Source organism: Chenopodium quinoa, unplaced genomic scaffold (assembly GCF_001683475.1).
Source record: "Chenopodium quinoa cultivar QQ74 unplaced genomic scaffold, ASM168347v1, whole genome shotgun sequence".
Classification (NCBI taxonomy): Eukaryota; Viridiplantae; Streptophyta; class Magnoliopsida; order Caryophyllales; family Amaranthaceae; genus Chenopodium; species Chenopodium quinoa.
In genome coordinates, this window is record NW_018743331.1 from 60,145 (window position 1) to 70,719 (window position 10,575).

Here is a 10,575-nt window from a genome sequence, read left to right on the forward strand (position 1 = left end):
ACGGTGTGGAATTTCGAAGATGGAAGAAGAAGATGTATTTTCTTCTTACATCTCTGAATGTTGCCTATGTGATAAGTACTCCAAGGCCGGATAAACATGAGAATGAAACCTTGGAATCCATTCGGGAGAGGTTGAAATGGGACAACGATGATTCATATGTCGTGGTCACATTTTGAATGGGATGGAGGATGATCTTTTTGACGTCTACCAAAATATTGAGTCGGCTAAGGAGCTTTGGGAGTCCTTAGAGAGCAAATACATGGCGGAAGACGCTTCAAGTAAGAAATTTTTAGTTAGCAATTTCAATAACTTTAAGTTTGTTGATGGTCGGTCCATAATGGACCAATTTCATGAATTGCAACGTATTTATGGTAGTTTGGAACAACATGGAATAGCTATGAAGGAATTGTTTGTTGTTTCTAGCATTATTGATAAATTACCCCCTAGTTGGAAGAATGTTAAGCATGATTTGAAACATAAAAAGGAGGACATGACATTGTCCGGTTTGGCCACCCATCTTCAAATTAAAGAAGGGATTCGTGCCATGGAAGGAGCTAAGGATGGAAATCCTAGCACATCTACCGTTAATGTGGTAGATGAAGGAAGAGCTAGTGCATCTACTAGTGGAAAGCGAAAGAATGCCAATTCTTTCAAAAATAAGTCCAAAAAGAAAATGACAAGTAACAAGTTTACTTGTTGGGAATGCGGTAAAGTTGGTCACCGCAAGAAGGACTGTTTTACTTTCAAGAAAAGAATGGAGAAAGCCAAGGAGAACCGAAAGCAAGGACCCACCCACCAAAGGTAATCCATTCCATGAGGTTGAATTTAATTCCGGTTTGGATTTAAATGAAACGGATCCTAACATTTTTATGTTGCAAGATGATGACTCATGGTGGATTGATTTGGGGGCTTCAAGGTACGTGTGCAAGAGTAAAAATTGGTTCAAAACCTTTCATAAGGTTGTTGATGGAGAAGACCTCTTCATGGGGAACAATTCTACCATCAAGGTTCTTGGAAGAGGACAAGTTGAGCTTGTGTTTAGTTCGGGGACTACAATTATTCTTAGGAATGTTTTCTATGCTCCGGAAATTAGTAGGAATCTTGTATCCGGGCCTACCCTGAATAGTCTTGGCTATAAACTTTTATTTGAAGCTAATAGATGCATTATTACTAGGGGTGTAACGTTTATTGGTCGTTGTTATTTGGATAATAGTTTGTTTAAACTCTCATTGAAAGAGAGTGGTGCTATGGATAATTTGTGTTTGAATGTTGATGTCAATGATAATCATGTTGATTTGAGTATGTTTGACTTATAGCATTCTAGATTAGGACATGCGAATTATAATAAAATGCTTTTCATGTCAAAACAAGAATTGATACCTTCTTGTGATATTTCTCCTAATAAATGTTCTACTTGCATGTTGAACAAGATCACTAGAACTCCCTTTAAAAGAGTTGAGAGAAGTTATAATATTTTAGAACTGATCCATAGTGACTTGTGTGATTTTCATAGTACTCCTACTTTGGGGAACAAAAGATACATGATTACATTTATAGATGATTATTCTAGGTTTTGTTATGTGTATCTTTTGCATTCCAAAGATGAAGCTTTAACAAAGTTTGATATTTATAAAAGGGAAGTAGAACTGCAAGTAGAATCATTAATTAAGAGAATTAGAACTGATAAGGGAGGTGAGTATTATGATCCAGCTATTTCCAATCTTTGGGTATAATTCATGAGACTACATCGGGTTATGCACCACAATCAAATGGTGTAGCTGAAAGGAAAAATAGAACTCTTGAAGAAATGGTTAATTCCATGTTATCTTACTCTGGTTTGAGTGAAGGGTTCTGGGGTGAAGCAATGTTGACAACTTGTCACATTCTTAACCGGGTTCCCACTAAGGGAAAACAATCTACTCCTTATGAATTATGGTACAAAAGAAAATCAAACTTGAAGTATCTCAAGGTTTGGGGTTATAGGGCAATCGTAAGAGTGCCTGGAAACAAGAAAAGAAAGCTCGGTGAAAGGGGCTTGGATTGCATATTTATAGGTTATGCTGAGCATAGCAAAACCTATAGGATCTATATGATAGAAAGAAATGACTATATATCGATTAATTTGGTTATTGAGTCAAGAGATGCAATTTTTGATGAAAATCGGTTTTCATCAATGAGTAGACCGAAAGATCTACAACTTAGTGCCAATGATAGGGAGATAGTAGAGTTGAATGATCAACTTGAACCTCATGAAGATACATTCGATAATGAGAATGTTGAAACTCCTCAAGTTAGGAGAAGTACTAGGGAAAGAAGACCTAGAAACCCTCTTGATGACTTTATAATTTATTTAGTTGAAGGTTCTAGGGATATCCTTAGTAATACTAATCCATATTGTTTTAATGTGGATAGTGACCCAAAGACTTATAGCGAGGCAATATCTAGTCAAGATAGTGCATTTTGGAAGGAAGCTATAAATGATGAGATGAATTCCATCATGGGAAATAATACTTGGGTCATAGAGGATTTACCTCCTGGTTGCAAACCTCTTCGTTGCAAATGGATTTTCACTAGGAAAAGAAGACCGGATGGCTCCATAGTGAAATTTAAAGCCAGATTAGTTATCCAAGGCTTTAGGCAAAAGCATGGTGTTGATTATTTCGGTACCTATGCACCGGTTGCAAGAATTACCTCGATAAGGTTATTGATTGCAATGGCTTCGGTATATAATCTAGTGATTCATCAAATGGATGTCAAAACGACATTCCTTTATGGAGATCTAGAGGAAGAAGTGTATATGAAACAACCCGAAGGGTTTGTTTTGGAAGGACAGGAAGATAAGGTGTGCAAATTGGTTAAGTCATTGTATGGACTTAAACAAGCACCAAAACAGTGGCATCGGAAATTTGATGACACGATTTTTTCCTTGGATTCAAAGTGAATCAAGCTGATAAGTGTATATATAGAAAATTTGATGACAAAGGTCATGGTGTGTCATCATTTGTCTATATGTTGATGATATGCTTATCTTTGGTACAAGTCTACAACAAGTAGAATTGACCAAGGAATTCTTATCCTCATCTTTTCAGATGAAGGATTTGGGGGAGGTGAATGTCATTTTGGGCATCAAGATTATTAGGGACAATGGAAGACTTATCTTAAGTCAATCTCATTATATTGAGAAGATGATCAAACGGTTTAATATGTTTGATAAGTGTCCCGTGAACACCCCCATGGAACCTAATGTTAAATTGGTTAAGAATTCGGGGAAAACGGTTTTCCAATTGGAATATTCAAGGATAATAGGATCCTTGATGTATGCCATGACTAGTACAAGACCGGATATTGCATTGGATGTAGGGAAACTTAGTAGATTTACTAGTAACCCGGGTGTTCAGCATTGGTTTGCGATTCGGAGGGTCTTGAGGTACCATAAGGGTACGTTAGACTATGGTCTGATTTATAGTGGATTTCCTTCAGTTTTAGAAGGGTTTTTTTATGCTATTTGGATCACTTACAAAGAGGATGACTCTTCTGTTAGTGGTTGGGTATTCATGTTTGGGGGAGGTGCCATTTCATGGTCTTCCAAGAAACAAACTTGCATTGCAGATTCCACTAGGGCAGCGGAGTTTATAGCTCTTGCTTCAGCTAGTAAGGAAGCTGAGTGGTTGAGGAATCTCATGATAGAATTCTCTTTATTGCCAAAGCCAATGCCACCTATGGCAATCCATTGTGATTCGAATTCGGCGTTGATAAAGGCTTATAGTCAAGTGTACAATGGTAAGTCTCGGCATATTTCATTAAGGCATAGCCTAGTGAAAGAGCTTATCAATGATGGGGTCATAAGTCTTGACTATGTTCCAACAAAATTAAATTTGGCAGATTGTTTTACTAAAGCAATGCCAAGGCATTCCATCATATTTGCTATGAATGGAATGGGTTTATGTCCAAAAACACGAATTTATGAAACCCAATCTAACACTTGAAGAAACATCAAGTCTTAGATTCAATGTGGTTGAATTGCATTTTTGTTGTTTATTAGCAATGTTTGATGACCCGTATTGCTATGGTACTTGTGATGTGCATGGTAACGTTTATTTAAAGTTATCAAAGATTTAGAGTTGAGAAGCTCTAAATGAAGGTGTCTTATCACAAGGGCACTATTACGTATATGAGAACCTACCTATATAAGTTCGAAGTTTAGCCGCTTTAAAAAGTCTAGATGGACATATAGACTTTGATGAACTTATGAAAGATACGAACACATGGCTGTGTAAAAGTGTCAAGTGATGATTAATTCGATTTGTCTTGTGTGTACTTCACCTTTGAATGGTTGGATATATCCGTGTGATTCAATCCATATGGAAATCATGGGATATGATCATCGTTAAGTGTGTTGTACTAGGTGTTAATTCAATCCGAAGGGACATTGACATTGATGCATGAGATGTGGCTAAATTGATAGTAGTGGAGAAGGTTTTTAAGTATACACTCTAAATGGGGGAGGATTGTTAGTAATTTAGAGTGTATGAATCCGTAAGGATTGTGCGTCTCTTATATAGGGCGCGAACCGCGATCAAGGCGTGATAAAATCGCGCTGACTTACTGGATCCAGTGAAGAAATTTCGATTTCGAAGTGGCGCGCCCGCGCCAGGTAGGCGCGACCCGCGTTGAAAGCACGACAAAATCGCGTCAACTCTCTGGATCAAGGGAGATTTTGGCAGAATCGGGGAGGCGCGCCTGCGCCGCCGTGAGTCGCGCCCGCGCTGCTTCCCTCGTCTGCGATTTTCGTGCGGCTATTTCCTTTTATTAAAGGGGGTTCGTTTTTCTGAAAATAGAGATCTTTACTTTTATTTTTCTTCTCCAAGGATTCTCCATTCTTTTCTCTCAAGAATCTTGCAAACTCTTGTTGAAATCTCTATCAATTTAGCCAAATTTGTGAATTTATCATCTATATTTCGATTCTTTGTGCTAAGAACGAAGTGCTATCTTTTGTATCTCAAAGAGGATTTCCAGATTGAACCCAAGCACCGTTGTGGGGGAAATTAATCTCTTTAGGAAAGTGTATACACGCCTAAGACAGAGTATCAAGGTTTGAGACTCAAGTGGTCATCGGTATTCTCATGTTCATGTTCATCTTTAAAGGCTTGGAGTTGAGGCAAGTTTAGTATCTTTCACATTAGTGTTTTTCTTTGTAATTTCTGTAATACTTTGATCTTTTGGTGCTTTGGTTGTAATACTTTGATTAGTATTGGTTGTTGTATAATTAAGTAGAAATTATACATCATTTCTAGGTTTCGTTCCCACATTCTTAAGTAGTTCTTATTGTTGAATTACTATAAAAATAATAATTGATTGGAAAAATTGCTTTAAATAATACTACCTTTCACCCGTCCGCTAAAAACAAGTAGAACTTTTGATTATCTCTAAATAATACCACTTTTGGGGGGTGTCCGCTTTAAACAAGTCATTTTACCTACAACCTGAATAACCGGTTAATTTTTTTTTTCTTTTTAAACCAGTCATTTTACCTACAACCTGACGATTGTTAACCGGTTATTCAGGTTGTAGGTAAAATGACTTTTTTAAAGCGGACACCCCCCAAAGGTGGTATTATTTAGAGATAATCAAAAGATCGACTTGTTTTTAGAGGACAGGTGAAAGGTGGTATTATTTAAAGCAATTTTTCCTAAAAAATATCCTCCTCTAATAAGCAATGTCAAACACCAATTTTTATATGTGCAGTGGCTGGCCACAGGACGTAGCCAACCATCATTAAAGTTACTTCGTTAGTGTTATAGGGGTTACTCGGTCGGTGTTACATGGGTTACTTGACTTACTTCCTCCGTGTTATAGGGTTTATTCATTCACTGCGCTAAATATCAAATTAATCAAAATATTATACAGTCTAATTAGGAGAATTATCATTTTGTGAGCTTTATTTATGAAAAAACCGTGCATCGCAAAGGAGGCATTTGTTGGGAGCATTCGGAGGGCCACATAAGCAAATATATTATTTCAATCAATGAAAAAATATATTCAACTTTTATTTAAGAATTAAAAAAATTAATTGCCACATAAGCAAAATTAACAAATGATATTTCAGAGTTTATTTTTATTAGTCACGTAGGTATAAATAGCTAAAAATAGTGATTTGATTTAAATTTTTTAAATAACAAAAAAAAAATTATCTTTTCACATTAAAATTTATATCTTAATAATCGTCAAATGAGATAACATATGCAAATTCATTTTTTTTAACCAATGAAATAAAATTATATTTTATTTTAGAATTAAAAAAATTTAATTGTCACGCAAGCAAAATCAACAAATTGTATTTGAGAGTTTATTTTATGAGTCGGTATAAATAATTACAAATAGTGGTTTAAATTAAATACGAAGTAACAAAAATATACTTTTTCATATTAAAATTTTTATCTTAATATCCTTCAAATGAGATAACACATACAAACGCATTTTTTTTTAGCAATGAAAACAATTACATTTTATTTTAGAATTAAAAAATCAATCGTCATATAAGATTGAAAAATTAACGAATGAGATTAAAGATTGTAATTTCAATTACAAAGTAATAGATAAAAAAAGTGATTTAGGATTTAAATTATTTTAAAAAAATCTTTTAACATTAAATATTTTATTTTAATATCCTACGAATGAAATATCACATTTATAACTATTTTTTTTATAAGTATAACTTACATAAAAATAATAAAAATTAATTTTTTCTAACAAGCAGTAGAAATTAGTCAAAATATTATATGGTTTATTAAGAAAATTATCCTTTCATGTATTAATGTATAAAAAAATTATGCATCGCACAGGCTTTCATCTAGTATAACAATATTCTCGCATCATTTTTCTCTTTTATTTTTTTTTTATAATCGTTTTCTCCTTACCCTCTTTAAGCACTATGATCCTCAAATACAAGTATTAGTAAATAAAATTCTAAAAGTTTAATATTCACAAATTACTTATGACTAAGTTTATATTCTCTAAAAAAAAAAAGGTTTATTTTTTCTTATGTATCACAAATAATTTAAGATTTCTCTTTAATTCTACATAATGATTAGAATTTAATTCAGCGTAGTAAGGTTTTTGGAATTAAAAATAGAGAAGGTATTGGGTGCGGACTGTCGTACGCAAATTATGCGTACGGCAGGCATGGCTGATATGTTTCACTTGTTGGGTGATATGTTTCACTTGTTGGCTGATATGTTTTTTGTGTTGGTTGACATCAGTTGACTGATATGTTTCTTTAGTTGGCTGATATCTTTACATATTTTGTTGGTTGATATGTATATTTTAATTGTTGTCTTATATGTTTCATTTTGTTGGCTGATGTGTTTATTTTATTGGCTTACCTGTTGCTTTTGTTTGCTGATTTTATCCTTTATTGGCTGATATGCTTCATTTGTTGGCTGATATGTTCCTTCTGTTGGCTGATATGTATCTTTTGTTAAATGATATGTTCCTTTTGTTAAATTACATGTTTCATTTATTGGCTGATATGTTCCTTGTGTTGACTGATACGTTTTTATTAATGTCTAATATGTCCCTAATGTTGGCTGATATCAGACATCAATTAGTTAATATGTTCATTTTGATGGCTGATATGCGTAATAAAATGAAACCTCACACTTCCTCCCCACCACCATATAACCTCCACATTCACCAGCACTCCCTTGCTCAAACTCAGCAACAACATCAAATTCACAGCCACCTCACTTCACTCGCCTGCTCCACCCAAGACAATACACTCACACCACCAAATCACCTAGTAGCAGCCGCATCTCCCACCATTACAACAACCGCAACACATTGGCCTCATTAATTACCTCACACAACCACAACCACCTCCCAACGCAATCCCCTGCTCCACCGCACATATCTTCGCCCACCATTCACACATCACCTAGCACCGACCCACCACCAAATTAAACCGCCGAACACAGCAGCAACACTGCCCAGCTCCATCGCATCACCAGTTGAACCCAGAAAACCACCTTTTCTTTCCTCGCTCAAATCGCACCCCTTGTCTTTCCTCGCTCAAGCCAACGCCGCATAGCCACCACCGAAGCCGCACCACCACCACCTCTACCTTAAGCCGACGTCACGCCATTAGCACCTCTAATTGTAAGTTTTTTTTTGCATTTTTCGATTTAGGGTTATTTATTTGTTTTAATTTGTGATTTGTTTTATTTTGGGGATTTCGTTTTTTCTTAGGATTATTTTGGTTTTGCAGGTGGTGGAAGGATGGAGTGCCGCTGCCGCACGAACTATTGAGTGTGGATTGCCGCACCCAATAGTTTGTGTTAAAAAAATAAGTTTATTTTACATAATTTCTGCAATGAATTCTTCAAAAAAAAAAAAAAAAAAAAAAAAAAAAAAAAAAATCTGCAATGAATTGAGGTGCAGTATTGTTGCTTGTTACAAAATATTTTGTGTTACAAAAATAAATATTATTTGTAACACTTTTAAAGATATGCATTGTTTGTAAGACTTAATACCATTTATTTAAAATATTACTTAATGATGTCATTTTAAAATAATTGTTAAATATATTGTTTTTCATTTACATGGTCACACGTAATTCCCACAGCTAAGGAAATTTTTAATATATTAGTATAGATGTGATGGTAGATATTTTATTAGTCTTTTTGGGAATGATAAAGTTGTAACACTAAAAGCATGTGCATCACTTCCTCTATCCCACATATTCATGATATAGTTTTGATGGATGAAGGTAGATATACCAATTTTCTATTTTGGTATTGGTCCATCTAAATAGTATTGCTTCTCTAACATTTTTGAACCACATTGTATTGAAATGAAAAGTCCTTACTATCTCTTTCCACAATTTTTTTTTTAATATCCCGTTGCATTCTTTCAATAGATTTTACGTATTTAACAAAATTCTACTTTCTAAATTTATGTAACAAGAGAAGTAAATAAAGCTTTGTGCGATATGGGTATTAATTCGGAACGTATATGTATGAATTTGTTCCCCCAAAGTTTTCAAACTTTGGCGAACCTTGACTTAATAGTAGTAAATTAAGTTTGTCGTGTTTGTCTTCAAAACAAAACAAAAAAAAAAAACCCCTTGTGAGTAGAGATATTGGATTTATCCGAGCGGACTCATAGAGAGGGATAAGAGATGGTAGAAAGATTTTTTAATCGAATGGACTTGAACGAAAAGAGGGAATAACTCAAAGGAATCGAGAGCCTTACAGATAGACTTGACAAAATGAACCTATTTGAAAGGTCCAACTCCTACATGAAAGTGAAAAGCCTTGAATAGATATGCTTTAAATTAGATGCATCGAAAACTCTATATGTGCGCCAAACATACAACAGTTATATGTGTATCATCTCCGTTGTATGTGGTAACCACATACAATGTTGCATGACAGCTTTTCATTGGTAGTTCTAATGGGCCCCAAACTCCACTACTTTTGAAATTTCATTCAAATTTGCAATGACACTTCATATTAAACAAAGGTTTGAATTTGAAATTATTTGTCATTTCCAATGCTACTAATTTAATATCTTTTAAAAAAAAACTTTCTTCAACTAGTCAAGCACCAAAAAATTCATTTCTTCAACTCAATGAACAACGTTCAAGAGAAAGGGCGAAATGGGCGACCATGGAAGATGGAAAAAAAAAAACCCTTGAAGCTGGTGCATTATCGTTATAGAAGCTTTAATTTACATCCACCATTTAAAACAAAGTAATTGTTGTTAACCTGAGAATATTAAGAAATATCGAGTTAAATAAGTTTCAGAATTTTCGATTTTGTGGTGTTCAAATAGGTTATATTCCAATTAACAATGTAAACATTTATATATTATTTGCAGAATATATTGTGTATGTTAAATATTTTGCGGTTTAATTGACTTATTCCTCCATTAATCGTCTCCAATTATGGAATGGTGTGTTTGCAGAATATACTCGTTTTCAATTGAAGTAGTGAAATGGGTCTTCTTTTCCTATTGATTTCAAATGAATTTGGATTTTTTGTTGGAATACAATAATTGTTAAAGGCACACAAGTAACCGAAGGCATATTGATTAATAAATAAATAGGAGATTTGAAGGCCGACAACAGTGTTGGTTGAAAATGGTCTAAGGTCGTCGACAATGGCGAAAAAACCCAAAATATTATTCGAACAATGTTGTTTGAAAATTTGTTAGTAACACGGGCAACTATCTTTGGTAAGCACATATCTGAAAACGACACAACAATTCATAATACAATATTAGAAAGTTTTTTAGTAACACAAGCAACTTTGATTACGAGTTACGTGATTCCTTAAAAAATAAAAAAAAATAAAAAAAAATCAAGGTGAATAAGTAAAGGTAATCAATTCAAGTAAATAACAATAGACTTTCACATCAATAATAAGTGTTGAATAAGATCACAAGTAATTGACTCATAAATTAACTTTTTTTTTTTTTTGTGACGAATATATAATAAAAATTTCTTTTAGATTCGGAAAAATGTCACAAATAATTATACCTTTTGTTTCAATATTGCACAGTACTAGTTTGATAAAA

At 34.0% G+C, this 10,575-nt stretch overlaps 1 long non-coding RNA gene across 1 annotated transcript; it reads left to right on the plus strand.

Moving 5' to 3' along the window:
* Positions 1-7,466: 7,466 nt before the first annotated feature.
* LOC110737489 lies at positions 7,467-8,502 on the plus strand. Its single transcript, XR_002514411.1, has 2 exons — positions 7,467-8,154; positions 8,264-8,502. It is a non-coding gene; the product is annotated as an uncharacterized LOC110737489 (long non-coding RNA).
* Positions 8,503-10,575: the final 2,073 nt, after the last annotated feature.